This window comes from Cuculus canorus, chromosome 1 (genome assembly GCF_017976375.1).
Source record: "Cuculus canorus isolate bCucCan1 chromosome 1, bCucCan1.pri, whole genome shotgun sequence".
Lineage (NCBI taxonomy): Eukaryota > Metazoa > Chordata > Aves > Cuculiformes > Cuculidae > Cuculus > Cuculus canorus.
The window spans coordinates 175,563,662-175,580,349 of NC_071401.1; the positions used below are offsets into that span (position 1 = coordinate 175,563,662).

The 16,688-nt window shown below is 39.1% G+C and overlaps 1 long non-coding RNA gene across 2 annotated transcripts in view; it reads right to left on the minus strand.

The window, feature by feature from the left end:
• LOC128854067 (uncharacterized) overlaps positions 1 to 16,172 on the minus strand; it is a 32,100-nt gene extending 15,928 nt beyond the window's left edge. For both annotated transcript variants that reach the window (XR_008452962.1, XR_008452961.1), the window contains exon 1: positions 6,020 to 16,172. This is a non-coding gene — a long non-coding RNA (uncharacterized LOC128854067). The remainder of the gene's footprint in view (positions 1 to 6,019) is intronic.
• Between the last annotated feature and the right edge of the window lie 516 nt (positions 16,173 to 16,688).

The window sequence follows — 16,688 nt, forward strand, 5'->3', positions numbered from 1 at the left end:
GGATTTTCTGTGGGCGTGGTGCCCCTTTTCAGCATTTCAGAAACATTTTCATCTCTGAGAGCAGCTCTGGGCTTAACCTGCCAGGCTGTCTTTCCTCACTGCTTGTATCTATTATTAAAATTGCAATGACAGAAGACAAATTTTTAAAATAATCTTCTGGATTTTCATACTCTTTGTTCCTTTGGATGGGAGAAAATATAATGAAAGTACCAGACACAGATGCATTATTCAGCAAAGTGAATGCTACATCATAGAGGCCCATGCCAGCGCTTGTTAACCACAATGGAAATAAGTGGATGTAGATCCATTTAGGCTGTTTCCTTAGCATGCTTGGTCATCGTCCCAGACCACTACCCTTCCACAGGACATAGCAATGATAGTTATCATATAAGTATACCTATCTGTAAGTAATAAAAGTTTTTATTTTAAGGATTGCAGAACTGATCCAATAGAAACCTCAAGCCTATTTGGTTTCTCTCACAAGTAGTGCCAGAGAGCAGGAAGGAACTGAGGATATCAGAAGTCTAACTTATCTCTGCTTATCAAGCATAGCTTATCTCTAGACAAGACAGGATTTCCTCATGAGATCATGAGGATCTTGTGAAAAGTCTAGTAATAAATGTGGGTACTTTTCAATAAGCATTTTATAGAACAGCAAGTAAGGAAGAAGCACCACTAGCTGCCTGGTGAAATAATAGCATTATTTTTTTGTGGTAAAAAGCATCAAATCTCAAGATCTTCTGCATTCAATACAGTGATTTATTCTGTCCTTCTACAACATGAGTCCCTTAGTCCTGGCTCATATGCAGCATGTTTTAGTTTTAATGAATGTTTATGTAAATTTGGAATTCTCCATTTAGCTGCTATTAGAAACATCTTTTCACCTTTGCAAATAAGATTTTTGAGAATGTTTTCTGTGCTCAGGTAATAGCTCTACTTGTAGTAACCATGTCCAAATCTGAAGATCTAAGTCTACTGAGAGTTTTCAAATAACTGATAATAATGGCCACATCCTAGATTTTGAAAAGTCCACAGAAATTCTATTACCATCACACGAGGAACCAGAGTATTCACATGCCTATGTATAGTAACAGTATTTTCGGTGTAAACAGCTTCCTGGACAATAGAAAAGTACAAATTGTGCTTATGTCTTTACTCCGAACTCAGGTCATTAGGACTTCACTAGCACAACAGTTTACAAATGTTATGCTTCCCAGTGTGGTCAAAGCAGTTATATTAGAAGCCGTGCTGAGAATAGAAGTGATTTGGCCAGTCACAAAGTTATTTTTAGTTTGGTGCTAAATATGGAAGTAATAACCCATTTGGTGTTCCAGGCTGAGCAGGCAAAGTGGTTAAATGTTTTATTATCTAAATCATTACCAAGAGATTTCCATTTAGCACCATTTACTTTTGGTATTTCAAAGTGAAAATGAAACAATCTTCATTTCCAGTAGATTTGGATGAGTTTGATTGTTACATTTTCTATGTGCTGGGTAGATTTGAATCTATTACAGCATAAATATAAGTGTCTATTATACCTTTCTCATATGTACAAGCCTCCTTACCTCTTAAGCCCATAGGTAGCCAGCCACATAGTCTGTGGTCTTTTTGCTTATTTTAATTCCTTATACATGATTAAACCTTGTAAAGAAATAATTTATAATAGAATTGACGTAACAGAAACTGAGTGTAAGAAAAATACTGGCAAAGTGCCCATTTCAGTATATTAATTCTGCCAAGTGAGTTGATAATAAGATTGAACTAGATTTGAAGGATTAGAAAGACTTCACTTAGAAGGACATGAAGGTTAGTTCCACAAAGAGTTTCAGCTGTTTAAAGAGAGGCAGTATTTGAATTTTTGTTTGTACTTTCGTGATGAAATCTTGATGTAATTTTTGGGGTGGGGGGAAAGAGTGCCAAAATTAAAAATGAAATAAAAATAGCTGATTGTTTATTTCCATCAGCTTTGGATGCTGAAGTTGATCCACACGGTTCCAATGTTTATTACCTCCTAAGCTTAAGTGTCAGGGTCTGACGGATAACTGATTGGGTGACCTACATGCTGCAAGAGAGTATTCAGACCGCTCAGCTTTAAATGGCTTTAAAGTATGCTGCAGACTACAGACAAAGAAACATGGCAAAATTAAATCAAAAGAGTCAGCAAGAGCTGCCTTGTTGCTTCTTTCATGGATTTTGCAGAAAGTTTGTGTCTGTTGTTACTGCAAGACAGATGGCAAAAGTTGTTGAAAATTTAAGCAACTGCACACAGAAAGAAGGAAGAAAAGCAGACAAAAAAATCCCATGATGCAATCAGTAGCCTTCTCGGGCCATGAAGTTTTTCTGTTTGATGTATGATCAAGCCCTGTTTGCAGCTTCTAATGCTTGTTTCATATTTATCATTCGTAAATCAAAAAGTCTTGGGAAATTCATATATATCTGCAATGTTGTTAAGTCAGAAGAAAACTACATTTTGCATTTGTTTGTTTGGAGCCACACTTTCATAAGGCCACACTTTAATACACCCTATTAAAAATGTCTTGCTGTTATTCCATGACTGCACCTTTATATGCTTGCAGGTTTTCTCTGCATCTGTTGCATACAGGTTAAACATTTCTATAATAAGCCCACAGCAATGCATGAACACAAAGAACCAGAGCTATTATCTATCAGTACATCCAGACATATAGCTGAGATGGATCAGACCTTCTTAGTCAAAGGTTTGGGGACAGGAATTGTGCCAAGCCATTTCATCATGGAATTTGCTGTACAGAGACTTCCTAAGGTGAAGATTTTGTTTGACTCTTTGGACAATCTGAGCCAGTTAAATAAGCCTGGAAATCCACATTTGTTTTAAGACCATCTGAGGGCAGATGGCTGGAAGGAGAGCTCCAACAGAGGCTGGATGCTACTCCATGAAAAATCTTCATGCTCTGCACAGTATGAAAGAAAACTGATACTTCCTTTTAGCAATTAAAATGTTGTAAGAATGGCTAAAATCAACTCTGTGTCTTGAAATTAGGAGTAAGTTACTTTAATTGCTTTTAAGGCACTGTTATTTTGCAGGAAAAGGACTAGGTTCCCTGCCTTTCACTTTTTCCTGCCCTTCCTTGACTCTAATTAGAGCTATGCTTTAAGGACATATCACCCAGCAGAACTATCTGCTAAGGTGGTTGGCAATTCACTAAGTCTGGATGTCAAGGACAGAGAAGAAAAAAGTCAGGAGTTCTGAGAACTGCCAGATAATCAGTCTCTTCCCTCTTTCAGATTCTGCATAATAATCCTGCCCCTTCCTCCATCAAATATATCAGCCAGGTGGGTAATGGAAAGAGGAGAGACCTGAACTACAGCACTACAGCCTCAGGTGAAGAGTTGTGGAAAGGAACCCATGCAGCAGATGTGTTTTCCCTCCAGGAGCCTCGGAGAGCCCTGACCCTTTCTGCCAGCACTACGTCCTGGCATGACCCAGCCCAGGGCTCACTGCCATCACACAGCCTAGTTCCCACCAAGCAAAACACGGTAAGCTTAGCACATTAGCTGCTTTTTCTTTGCTCAGCTGACTGGACCTAAAGCCAAACAGACAGGAGGGAACATGTATCTATAGACCCTGGTGTCATCTGTACTAGGGGGCATGAATCAGGCATTCCAAGCTCTCAGCTGTAGCAAAGAGGGTGTAAACTCCAACATGAGAGAGAAAACATAGCCAACAGGAGAGTAATGTCATAAAGGTCCTTTGCCAGACCTGCCAGAGCCATCAATATTGTTTCATAGCAAGTTTTCTTCTCACCAGAAAACATAGTCCATGACCAAGGATTGTGGGTATATCCCAGTTGTAGCCTTGATCTCATGTGTCACCTCTGCACACACCTACTTGAAATTTCCTTAGGTGAGACACAGCTAAACTTCTGGGTGGGACAAATTACCTAGCTACCACCTGACAAAGAAAAGGACGGAGCAAAAGGTCTTCTAGCATAGAGAAAGTGTAAGATCAATGTATTTCTCCACCTTCCTCTAATACGTATTTAATTTACGAAAGAAAGGCCACAAAATATTGACTTACAAATAGAGTTTAATGATCCTCATTTTGATCATAGACAGATTTTACAATCACAAGAAATCTGAAACAGATTAATATATCTGCTCTTCAAGATGGAGCACAGTTATAGAAAAAATACTTTATTCACAAGTCCAGCAAGGCTGGGAACTCAATCCGATTGACTGCACTGACCTACTTTTCATGAATACCTGATCTCACACAGACGTGCTGGTTGCCTCAATATGGGTGAAACTAATAATACAACAGGTGAACATGCCTTCCTGGCCACTTAAGAGTAGTGAACTAAAGCATGATTTTTAGCTCTAGAGTCTTTGTGCTTTATTTGAATTTATTGCAATTATAGAATGATTTTTTCTTTATTTTTAGTATCTGGGTTTGGACAGACTTGCTGACTTACTGCTTTCTGAATGTAAAAAAAATCTTTAGAATGAATTTAATAATGCTGTTTTTTCTTGCAGCTTGGAATTGTAGCTAAATTAGCGTCACTACAAATGTTTTACAAAATACACTGGCTGTTCACTGTATTATAAAACCATGCCCTGTCCAGGATACATTCTTTTTGTTGCAGATTTCTTATATTGCAATTCAATATCCTGAAGTGGAAATGTCCAATCAATTAAGTCTTTTTAAGATTTATTTATAGACACTCAATTTTCTGCCACTGATTTGAAACCTCTTGCAAAAAGGACTTTGATATTCTACAGATCTTTGTGCAAAAGGAGAAACTGAATTTGGCATTCTCCTCCATTTTTCTTTTCCTTCTCCTAAGTAACAGATTTTTTCTGTACGTTTATTCCTCACTGAAACACAGCACTCTCCCTCTTTTTTTTTTTTTTTTAGAGCAGCATGCTATGTGTTACATGCGCTAATGAATTGGCATTTATAAAGCAGAATGTATACCGTATCTAAGACGACTGCTGTGAAAATGCCTGAGTTGCTGCACTCTCTAAATAGAGCACAATTATGGCATACGGTTGGAGTGCTTTTATCTGTACTGCCACTGCTGGAAATTTAACTGTGTATGTGACCTGAATATTTAGAGCTCAATGGAAAATTCCACAAATGTAGTGTAGCTTCAGAGCACCTAACAGCTGTTACAAATATTATAACCATTATACACCATTGCCAAATGATACATATGAAGTCCATCTCCCATTCTGGCTGCATTCTGTCACTTGTATAGATGCAGTATTTTAAAAGTCCCTCTGAAAAATGGAATGACTCTAAGCTTTAAGTAGCTTGCATAATAATTAAGCAATAAGTATTTTTTCCTGTCTGTATATTCATACTCCTTCCTGGCTGTAGGCAGTTAATGTTCAAACCTGAAAATGCAGGAAGAAACTATATCATATGGAGAACACTGTATGCTTTTGTTTACTTAGTTTGATATATATGCTAAAAGCCACCACCTAGTCGAGCAAATACAAAAAAAGGTGCAGCTCTTCACATTCTTAAAAGGCTTCTTATTACAGTGGGACAAAGCAAAATTGTAGTATACCCATGGATGCTCCCTTTCACTGTAACCTACTACAGAAGTCCACCAAAACCCCACAGCATTGTTGTAGTAGGAAATAGAAACAACAAAAGAGTTTATCAGAGCAAAAGAGAGAGTTTGCAAATCATTATGTTTGAAAGAACACAGTAGTTTAACAAAGATTACAGAAGTCTCAGACTGGCTTCCTAACTAATGATTCTTCCTGCCTACTACTTATACTTCAGTTCCTCCTGTTTTAGTGCTGTTGGGACCTGTTAAAAGACTGCTGTAGAGAGAAGAAAGGTGCTAACTATGATATGCCCAGCTGCTATTCACAACCTGCAGCTGCAGCACTGCACCAGCTCTGTAAAGGATAGGGAAAGAAAGGAAGTGTTGATTGACACTCACCTGGGTGAGTTCATGATTGCCTGGCCCAATCTCCTAACAGTAAATTTAAAAAGTTTGAGTAGAAATAATGGCAGTTTACCTACCTACAGCAAAGGTCTGTGAGGCAAAGTAATTTCTTTGTGGAGGAGTCCCAGAAAGATTACAACTTCCATCCCTTTGCTGACAACCGAGTAGGACCAACACTGTCCATGTCAGTCCTGACAGTGCTTCTATAACTTGATTTCATAGTCTTCCATAGCTGCCACCAACTCTTGAGGCAATCTGCTCCAGCACTTCCCTGCCCTTGCCCTTACAAAGTGTTTTTTTACTCCTAATGTCTAACTTGAATCTTCCTTGCTGCAATACACATCCATCACTACTTGTCCTAAAAACAGAGAACAGATTGTTCCCTTCCTCACTGCAATACTGCCTCTGAACCTTGCTCCTCACCCTAACCCCGGTCAGCTTTAGTAAGAACTACTTTGCCAGTCTTTGCAATCGCAAGAAGAGGAGATGGCATGTGAGGCTTTGTCAGTAAAAATGGTAGATGGAGAAAGAGAGAAGAACTAACCAGCTGTCTAAATCAGGGTAATGACAACCTGCCCCTGACATATTACACAGCAGTCAGCATACTGGGACATGAGGATATTGTAAGTGATGAAAAGTCCCGCAAGGAAACAATCCTTGAGTATTCCTCAGCATCAGGAACATGATTATAGGAGAACCTTCTGAGGATCAGCCTAAGGGAAGGCATTTTTTCAGGCCAGATTTATTGTGAGCACTTACAAGTGAATACTTTCAGGAAGGTCTTTTTCATACAAATCCTGTTAAATTAATAGGAATTTAAGACAAACAAAGTAGGTGATGAAAATTATTTTATTTATTGTTTCACAATTTAGTCCTATGGCCACCTCAGACGACAATACAATTGCATCAGATAATCACACTATTGAAGACTCCACTCTTTTTTCCCTATCCCTGGCTTCTTTCGAATAATGAAGAGATATCAGAGCACATTAATGTCATTGACTATCCCTGTTCATATAATACTTTGCATCTTCTCTAGGTCTCAACCAAATTGACCATAAATATCAAGTCCCATTTCAAGGACCAAAGTGATGGCAGAGGTAGCACTTAGAGAGCACCATGCCCCAGAGACAAGTCAAAATAACGTAGTTACATCCAAGCACCTTGTGAAGAACTGGTAATTCACCCAAAGGTGAATTTGTCCTCAAAAACGTTAATTGGCAGAAGACATGAATTTTCTAAATGCTAAATAAAAAAAATAGTTGGGGATATGGCATGAGGGTTTAACCAAAAGGATTTGGGGGGGAGGGGGGGAAAATAGCTGATTTTTAACATAGCAAGAACTCTCTTGCACAAAAGACACAAGATACCTCTTGCCCTCATGCTCTCAGTAGCCTTTTCAGTTCTATGAAGTGAATTATATGATGTCATGGAAACTGAAGCAACTCATGCAACTTGTTGACACCACATGTAATTACAATGCAAAGAAAATGGCTTCATACAGGAACTTACTTATTGTCACCCCTCCCTTCAGGAGAGAACAGTATGTTCATGCACTGACAGAGAGTAGCAATCACCTCCTGCACACAGGAAGCACTGCTTGATGGCAAGGCGAGGATCTGCTTCTTCCCATTATTCACACCACCCGTGGGATGCTCGGAGCCCAAGTGCACCACGGTTGTGTGCGTCCAGAGAAGCCTTCAGTTGCGTAATCAAAGCTGGTAACCCCACGCCCCACAGCTCACTGAGTGCACACAAACCTCTCAAGGAAGGCTCATGAGCAGCTGGAAACCTGTCCAACCAGCCCGCAGTCTCAGGGACGTAGAAAGCCTGAGCCAGGTCCCAGTGTGGGCCTGAGAAGGAGGCACCACACCAGCCTCAGCTTTGGGTTAGTGAAAACCTCAGTGACTTCTGAGAGTCTATTTGTGCTTACTGGGATTGAAATTTAAAGGCCTCAATCTCCTCCAGTCTAAAACAATTAGTGTCACCTGTCAACTACTTATTTCTAATTTACAGTGGTAAAGTCACTCCTTATAAGGACTTAAATGAGTTTTCTAAATTTTGCTATTACTATTTTTCTATAATAATAACAATTTTGAGACTGACTGTATTTGCTAACATAATTCATCTGCATAAAAAGTTAAATATGTTCTGTATCAGTCATATTCTTTGTTTATCACACTAATTTAATCGTTAGACTCTCTTATGAATCATTACAATTACATTACAATCATCACAACAGAGCATGTTGAAATTCACAGGTTTTCTTGGATTCATATTTTGGCTTTACCTTGCATTTATGACAAAATATTTTTCATTGTTGGTATCTTTTGTCCTGAGGGAACCTTTCTGACTTCAGACAGAGACACTGGAAGTTGTCGAAGAATGACAGAATTGCAGAATAGTTTAGGTCAGAAGGGACCATTAAAGATCATCTAGGTCAATCCCTCTGCCATGAGCAGGGAGATCTTTCACTAGATCAGGTTGCTTAAAGCCCCATCCAACATGACCTTGAACTTTGACAGATGGGACATTCACAACTTCTCTGGGCAATCTGATGAAATGTTTCAGCACCTTCATAATAAAGAATTCCCTCCTTATATCTGATAAATCTACTCTCTTTTAGTTTAAAACCATTAAGAGAATAAAAGCCAGAGATCCCAGAAACCTGACCTTCAACAATGTTAGTTAACATTGTCTGTCATGAAAGCTGGAGTACTGTTTTACCAAAACTCCCAGTTTGAATGTAAATCTCTTGAAAGCCCTGATCCTGGATTCATGGGACAGGAAATGAAGTATTTTACAAGGAAAAAAATACAGGATCAATGGTTGTGAAGTTTGGAAAAGTGACATTATAGTGGACTGAAATGCCACAGAATAGATAAAAATTATCCAACTCTCATTTTAAAGCCTTTCTAATTTTAAAATCGACCTGAAAATTCTACATCTCTCTGACTCATGATACTTATCACAGCAAACACATCCTAAAAATGGGAATATTTGTGTGCTTAATTCCAATGCCCTGTAAAAGGAATGCTATTGACAGCTGTCACGGTTGTATTTGGATCAGTGCATGTGATCAGTTCATTTAAGTGAAGGATTTGCTTTCATTTGAGAGAGGAAACATAAGTGTTGTCATGTGCTGCACTAATCTGGGATTTCCACAGAACGTCCTGTGCTTATCTTCTCCCTGATGCCTGTTGTAATGGTGACCTCATCACAAAGAAAATCTCGTTATCTAAAACTCTGTTATCCCACGCAATTGTTTGGGGTGAGGTTAGGAGGGAGGATGACTGGCAAGAGATGGAAGAGTCAGGCACCTGAGCAAAAACAAAGCACATGATATACTGTTGATCCTGTATGACCCAGCAATGACTACATGACCACAAAAGCTGCTTAATAAACTATATGAAAGGAGCTGTTGTCTCCCAGAAGTTCTTCCTTGCAGTCACCGCACTGAGTGGTAACACCTGGCCAGGTTACTCAGAGTGATACCCGTAGTTGTGACCAGACTGGCAGCTGACACCGTTTGTACTGGTGCTGCTGGGTCCAAATGGGAACAGGCAACAAAGATGAGGAGAAAATGTTCTCGTGCTGTTGCCATAACCCCTTCACCATGCAGTAGCAACCAGCTTTGCCAGCTGTGGATTAGGATCCCAGTATTTTACAGGTTTCTGTAGAAACAGATAACATAAAAGTGGTCCCTGCAGCAAAGAACTTTCAGGCTAAATATCCACCCTATACATAGACAGCTTCATTCCTTAGGTCTCCTGTCTCAAGCCCTTTCCCCACTTAGAGGCATTGACAGTTATTTAGAAAGATAAAAAGGATTCAGTTTCATCTTTGTTGTCAGCTCCTCGCTCCATGTCTTAAAACCCAATAAGAATAGTCATTGACCCGTGGAGGTTTTACTGCATCTTGTGATTTCTATTAATTTTAGCTTGTGTTAAATAAAACATGGAATTGAGGCAGCAGAAAGCACGCAGGCAACGATTCCTTGTGCTGCGTTTCATGTATATGGTAAGAACAAACAGCAGATGTCAGCACTAATCCAGAACTTGAAACTTTCTCATGGATTTTAAGCAGACTCCACTTTACTATCCCTAAAATGCATATGTTCGGGCTGTGAAGAAGCTCCTCAAAATCTCTGCTTGGAAACAGAAATGTATTTCTAATCAAAATACTTTAGAAAACTTTAAGTATCACTTCTACATGAATATTCCCAGCTGGCAAGGGAGCACATCTGTATGGATAGGTTTTTGCCTACCCTTACACTAAAAGACCACCAGATCCATGCACTCCCTAAAAATGAAATGTATTTTTTTAAAGTGGTTTCAGGAGAGACAGTAGTTTGGAAAAGGGCAAGTACAAAGGTTCAAGAGAGAACTAATGAGCAACAAGTAGGCCCGAACTGAAGGACAGAGGATTACTGGAGGGCACTCAGTGTAGTTGCCAGGTAGGGGCTGCAGTTCAGCCTTTCTTGAGGGTAGAAAAGGATGGAGCAAGTGAGTAGAATGGGTTTAAGAACGTGGCTTCTGCTGCCAGGGATAGAAGGAGCCTCTGTATCTGTTGAACAAGATCTATAAGCCACTGAATATTTTCCTGGAAATAAAGCATAGCAGTCACAAATACACAGAAACCATAGGAAAACAGCATCTTCTCTGCTTGATCACCACCTTTTTGAGGTCAATGGATGCTGGATTTCTTCTGGAGTACATGCAGCATACATTAATACATTGCCCGCAAAGCCCTGGACAGTTTTTCAGCTCTCAAAAAAGAAGGTAAAAAGTAAAATCTTAAAATGTGCTACAGATTGCATACACATTTCCTGCCAACACAAAGCACAGTGAGTCCTCAGGGTTTTGACCACTGTCACAGCTATCAGAGGTACAAGAACATAATACCTGTGATAAAGCCCAAGATTGCACTTTCCAACATCTGTGGTGGGAACTCTCAAATTCTGCTTCAATTTGATGTCTGCAGCAAATCATTCCTGATAAGACTGCTCCAAACAGGGGTCTTTGATTCAGGAAGTCCCAAATAGGGACAATTTTTATACTAATATGTAGGAATACATGGGTTTGTTATGTTGGGGTTTTTTTTCTAGTTTTCTGAAACATTTTCCATCAAAACCAAAAAATGGCAGGCTTAATGGCTTCATTATTTACGCTACAGCTTGGTCTCCAAGGATCACATGTTCCTTAACTGATGCTGAATGGAAGAGAATGAGAAGAATATTCAGGGCCAATTATAAAAGTAAAAATAGTTTGGCTATTTCAAATCATATTAGTTCTGGTTACAAAACTAAACCAACATCCATTTCCATTATGAAACAGACTCACATAGCTCCTTCTGAGCTGAGACCGAAGTCTCAGTCTGAACAAACTAGCAATATACCTCGAGCTTTTAGCAAACACCACCACCAGATTACATCCAACTACCTCCCTGTCATTCCACTGTCTTTGCTCCCTGAACTCGTTTGCCCTACTTCTGAAAAAAAAAAAAATAAAATAAGGCTGCTTTGATTAACTAGTAAAACAATTTACTTTGATTCATCTTCTCTGACCAGAAGTACATCAGAGGTCATCAATCTTAACTTCTTTGTCAGCATAGAGTTGTCAAACCAGAACTAAGTGGTGAAAGAATTGTTGAAGGAGAAAGTGGGAAAAAAAACCAAGACAAACAGAATGAAAGATAGTGAATCCTATTTCTCAAAAGAGAAGAAAATAAATACTGCTGAGCTGCTTTGCTTCTACTAGTTGATGCTCTGTCAGGTTGGGAACTTTGCTTTCCACACAGATTCAAAGACATTATGACACCCAAAAAGAACTTCAGGCTTTTCATTAATTCAGAGAAAAATTAGAAAAATTAAGCCCCCTTCATATTAACAGTGCTTTGGTCTCCACTTTTTATAACAACAAATAAAATTGCCTTTTACACCATATGCCTGAAATTAGTTGCACCATCTTTTCTTTGTAGCACACACTAGTGCAGGATTACAAGTCCTCTCCTGCCTACACCCATGAACTGCTCTCCCCAAGGTGTCTTCTCTCATCCTGAGTGTTGACTGGCTCTTTTCCAAAAAGAAGCATATAAGACTGAAATTTCTACCTATTTCAACACTTTCTTCATGCATACCAGATGTTTTTATGCATGAACCCAGGGGACAGGATGAGCTCTATATGATACCGAAGATGAGGAAATTCCAATGGCTCCACGAGTAAGTGAAATCACACAATCTGCCTACCATAAATATCCTACATCTAGACTTTAGATATGAAAAGTATTAATAAAAACACTTCAGCTGTTCTGTATTACTGGTCCAGCAATGACAGAGTGAGAGCTGAATTGAAGTATATTTGCTCTATAACCAGCGTGATTCTCTACTATTTGAAATACCCACTGGGCAGAAGAAACTTTAATAGTTGATGGATGACCATGCACTTTGACAGACAAGGTTAACTCCAAACTGACACAACACAACAATCTGACAACACATAAAGTTGAACTTCATGTCAGATTGAAACTTTTGCAAATACTAACAGGTGAGTAAATAAGAGGATTTTAGCCACTGGAGAGGTCTAGGAATCCGAGAGCCATTGAGGACAATGAAACAAATGCATAGTATATAGAAGGTACTGTCTCTTGACAGTACCTTGCATATCTTGATAACCAAAGCCATTTCTTTTCCCCATCCACAAGTATCTTTTTTACCCTGTCTGGAGAAGACTTCAGAACTTTCTCATCAGAGACGTACCCCATTCAAACACTGGGGGAACAAATAAACTACATCATCTGTCATTTGGGGAGAGAAGGGATATTTAAAAAGGGGCAGAGCTTCTCATTATCAAAGTAGTGATGGCTTTGTGTCCCAAGTAAGTTTGGCCCTCCAGCCATTTCATGCGAGGCCAAGGAGCAGCCAGAAGCTAGACCCTGCAGATCAAATACTCCTGATGCTTCTTCCTCTGAGATCTCCCAGAGAGGAGAAGACTGATGCTCCTGGGCAACCAGTGCCCCCAGGAATCTTCAAATGAAGGGACCTCAGAGTCTATCTGACAGCAGATATCTGCTGCCTCAAATTATGAAGATAAATTAATATAACTCTTCCATTATCCCAGTGAAATATAAAAAGAGAATCACCTAATTTATTGGATGCAAAATTTTATTAGATCTCACTTTACTGCTTGCTTACTGAAATTGTTTCGGGCTACTAAAAAGCACTTGCTGGAATACAGTAAATATGGTTATACAGAAGTGCTCCGGGCATCGTCTAAAGACAACTTTCAAAAAAAACAGTTCATGAATGTAGAGCTCTAATTTGTGTGCAAACAAGTGAGACTGGTCAAAAAATTTCGAGCATTTCTATAAACAAGGTCATTCATGAGATGCTGAGTAGATTGGAAGTGGTGGTTCTCTCAGCAATGTAGTCTTACCCTTTCTTAAAAGGAGCTTCTAACCATTCAGTAGCTTCTTTGTGTGCCTTTTATTCTTATCTGTGACCCCATCTGTCACAAGACCCTCCACATCCTTAAATATTACCTCTTATCTGACCACTCCAGTTTAAAAGCAGATAAAATATTTATGTGCCAAATAAATATATGCCACACAGGAGAATGAAAGTAAATATGAGAATGAAGACGTGTAGTCACATAAAGACATGACTTCATACTGAAAAAGATGCAACCTCCATCCATTTCCAGGGATACTCTAATTTCTTTCTTGTCACTTTACATAAGTATTTTGTCAGAAAAACACATTTGCAGGATTGTGCCAAACAGTCTTTTTTGGATATGAACACAGACATAGATTTGGATTTTCAGCACATTTGTCTGATTTTAGATATCAATAGTGGAATGTATACTGACAGAGGCGTCCTTAAACAACCCTCTCAGAAAAGCAGAATTTAGCTCACTCATCAGTTCACAGACATGAAGTGCTTAAGAGAATAGTGTTTTCTATGTAGTAAAGGCTTTTATACTTGTCATAGTATTATCACTTATACTTCTTTTTAATAACAGATTGCTGCAAAGCCATGAGCAATTCTCTAATGTTTTGTCTTTTCCTTAATAGCTGCCCACTTATTCAATGCCTTATCTAAAGGCAAGCTGATTAATTTCCACCCAACTACTGCTATGGAAAAATTGAGGATAGTACCCAAGAATTTCATATGCATTCAAAAATTTATTTTCACATCTTCTCTGTGAGAAGGTAGCTATTATTGTCCCTATCTTTGTACTTTGAGAATTAATTGAAGGACTAAAATCAGATTTACTGTAAATACCTATTCAGGTGCCTGTTTTAAGGAAACGAGGGTGTGAACATTACAGCTCCACCTTTAAGCACTGCTTTTGCAATAATCCCAAGTCAAACACTTGGGATACAGATTCCAGGTCCCTCTTGTGTCCCCTCTATTTATTCCTCTCGGGCCATTGAAAAGCCATCCTTTGCTGCAGCATGTCACTACTTCAACAAATGGTGTAGAATCATAGAATCATTTACATTGGAAAAGACCTTAATTCTTAATCTTAAAGATATTGTTCAGATTCTCTCTGTCCTTCCACTTCTTTTGCAATGAGTTATACCGGGTCATCAGGATGGCCTTTGGGCAGCAAAGATTGGGGCAGACAAACAGCAAAGTAGGGACCCGAACTTAAACTTCGCACTCTTTGTAAAGTCGTTATACCAAAAATATCTGTCAACACTTGCACTTACTTAATTTTGAAAGAAACTTGCCTTTGTCAGGCAGGGTAAATTTAATCTTTAATCCAAGCTGTTTAATGGAGGTTCACTTAATTTCTGGACCCCAAAATGCTCTCAGAAAAGGGGTAGGTGGTAAATTACTCAGCAGAGAAAATTGTGGACAAACCAGGAAGAGGACTATGGACATCCAGAGATCCAAACCACACAGGAGGCTCCTAATGCAGTTGAGTGCCCTTAACATAGAGTGAAGAATCTGAACTATGTTCTGTGTGTAGACAGAGTTCCACTTTCCTCTCTTGCATCCCTGATTGGTCTTAATCAAACAGCATGAACCGTATTCACAGCGTTTATAAAACTGTTTCCCCTAAATATGGAGGCTTATTTATTTATTTATTTAAGATATTAAAACTAAATTAAGGACATCTTCCTTGTCATTGCTTTACTAAGCAATATTTTGAACTTTATCTTCAATGCAAGTGTCACATGAATGAAAACTACAGACTCTGTCTCGTGGGAAAATCCAGAATTATTTTTTATTCCAAATGAAAATGACCTGTTAAATGAGCATTGGTCCATCTTAGAAACAGAAAAGTTTCATTGAATTGACTGAGAAACTAATCATTATTAAAAAAATCTTGGAAATTACTGTTCGAAAACCTGATGTTCCCCCTTTTCTGGCCAGTTCACAAGTTTTGTGATTCTCCTACAGCCATGTGACTCCTGCAATGTTCTGTACAGCTTGATCAAAGCAGAGCAGCTCCTGCATCTTTTGAAAAGGAGCTGAGCTTCAGGTCGGGAGTTTGAGCTGCAGCTGCCACAATCCATTACAAACTGTCAAAGAAAACTCGCAGCAGTAGTATAACAAGTAGAAATATTCTGTCTCAGGTTTTTCAGTGGCAAAACTTTAGATTAGTTTTCTCTTAAGTGAGAAAGAAAATCAGTGGGAGAACACAGATTTTGCTAAAGAATCACTTTGACAAAAAAATTGCAAACACAGTTTGTGAGCTTGGTGAACTACAAACAATCCAAAAGTTTTGTAGTCAGAAGAGACCATTGTGCTCATCGTCTTGACCTCTGACACATGAACAAATCACACAGTGATTCCTACCCTGAGAGGAGTGAGTGGTTTAGGAAGCCTACAGCGCTGTTCTGAACATGTGATATCCTTGGCCCAACCCATCTTGCGTTAGCCACCTACCTTGTGAGCATTTTAATGTATTCATTAGTTACCTCATTTCCTGCTGACCTCTCTGTTCTTTAGTCCCCCACCTTCAGACTTGCTTTGATCCTCTCAGGTGTATTTCTGCCCTGCTGCCCCATACTCTGTGACATATCTTTGTCAAGACAGGGAGCCAGTGCTACCGATTCTCCAACAAGTGTGAAACAAACCATGAAGACCTGTGAGAAGAGCATCACCTCCAGGACTCTTCTATCTACTGAGCAAGCTGAGGAATAGTATGTGACTGAGAGCACTCCCCTGATCCCGTCCTGCAGCCAGCTGAGCCCATGGAGTTGATGCACTGTCCCTTTGTCCCTAGGTGTGTGCTGGTGCTGTCCTTCACAAGGGTGGAGATGGGCTCACAGCTCTCAACTCACTGCTGTTTCACTGCCTTGGGATGTGGAGTGCAGCTACAACTAATCTTTTATAATTAATAACATACTGACTTGCTGTTTTCCTACTCTTTTGCATGATGGCCACATAAACAAGTGCCACGGAACTGGTCCAAAAGCCTCAGAAATGCTGTAAAATGTTAAAACTTGGCTATTGTGTTACTTCTAATATTACTTCTAATTCTTCTATCACATTCTGCTGAAATAGGTAAAATTACCCCCTCCCATTACTAATGCAGCTGAAATCTATCCCACGCCAATAATGTAGCTAGTACTTTAGTGCTTAGTAGTAGAGGAAATTAAAAATTATTTTAAAAAAATTGTAAGTATTCAGACAAAGAAAACAAGAATGCTTAGCATATCTACTTCCCCAGAAATAACAGCAACATATGTATTTTAAATGTAGTCATGGTACAAGCAAAATCTCAAGGGAGC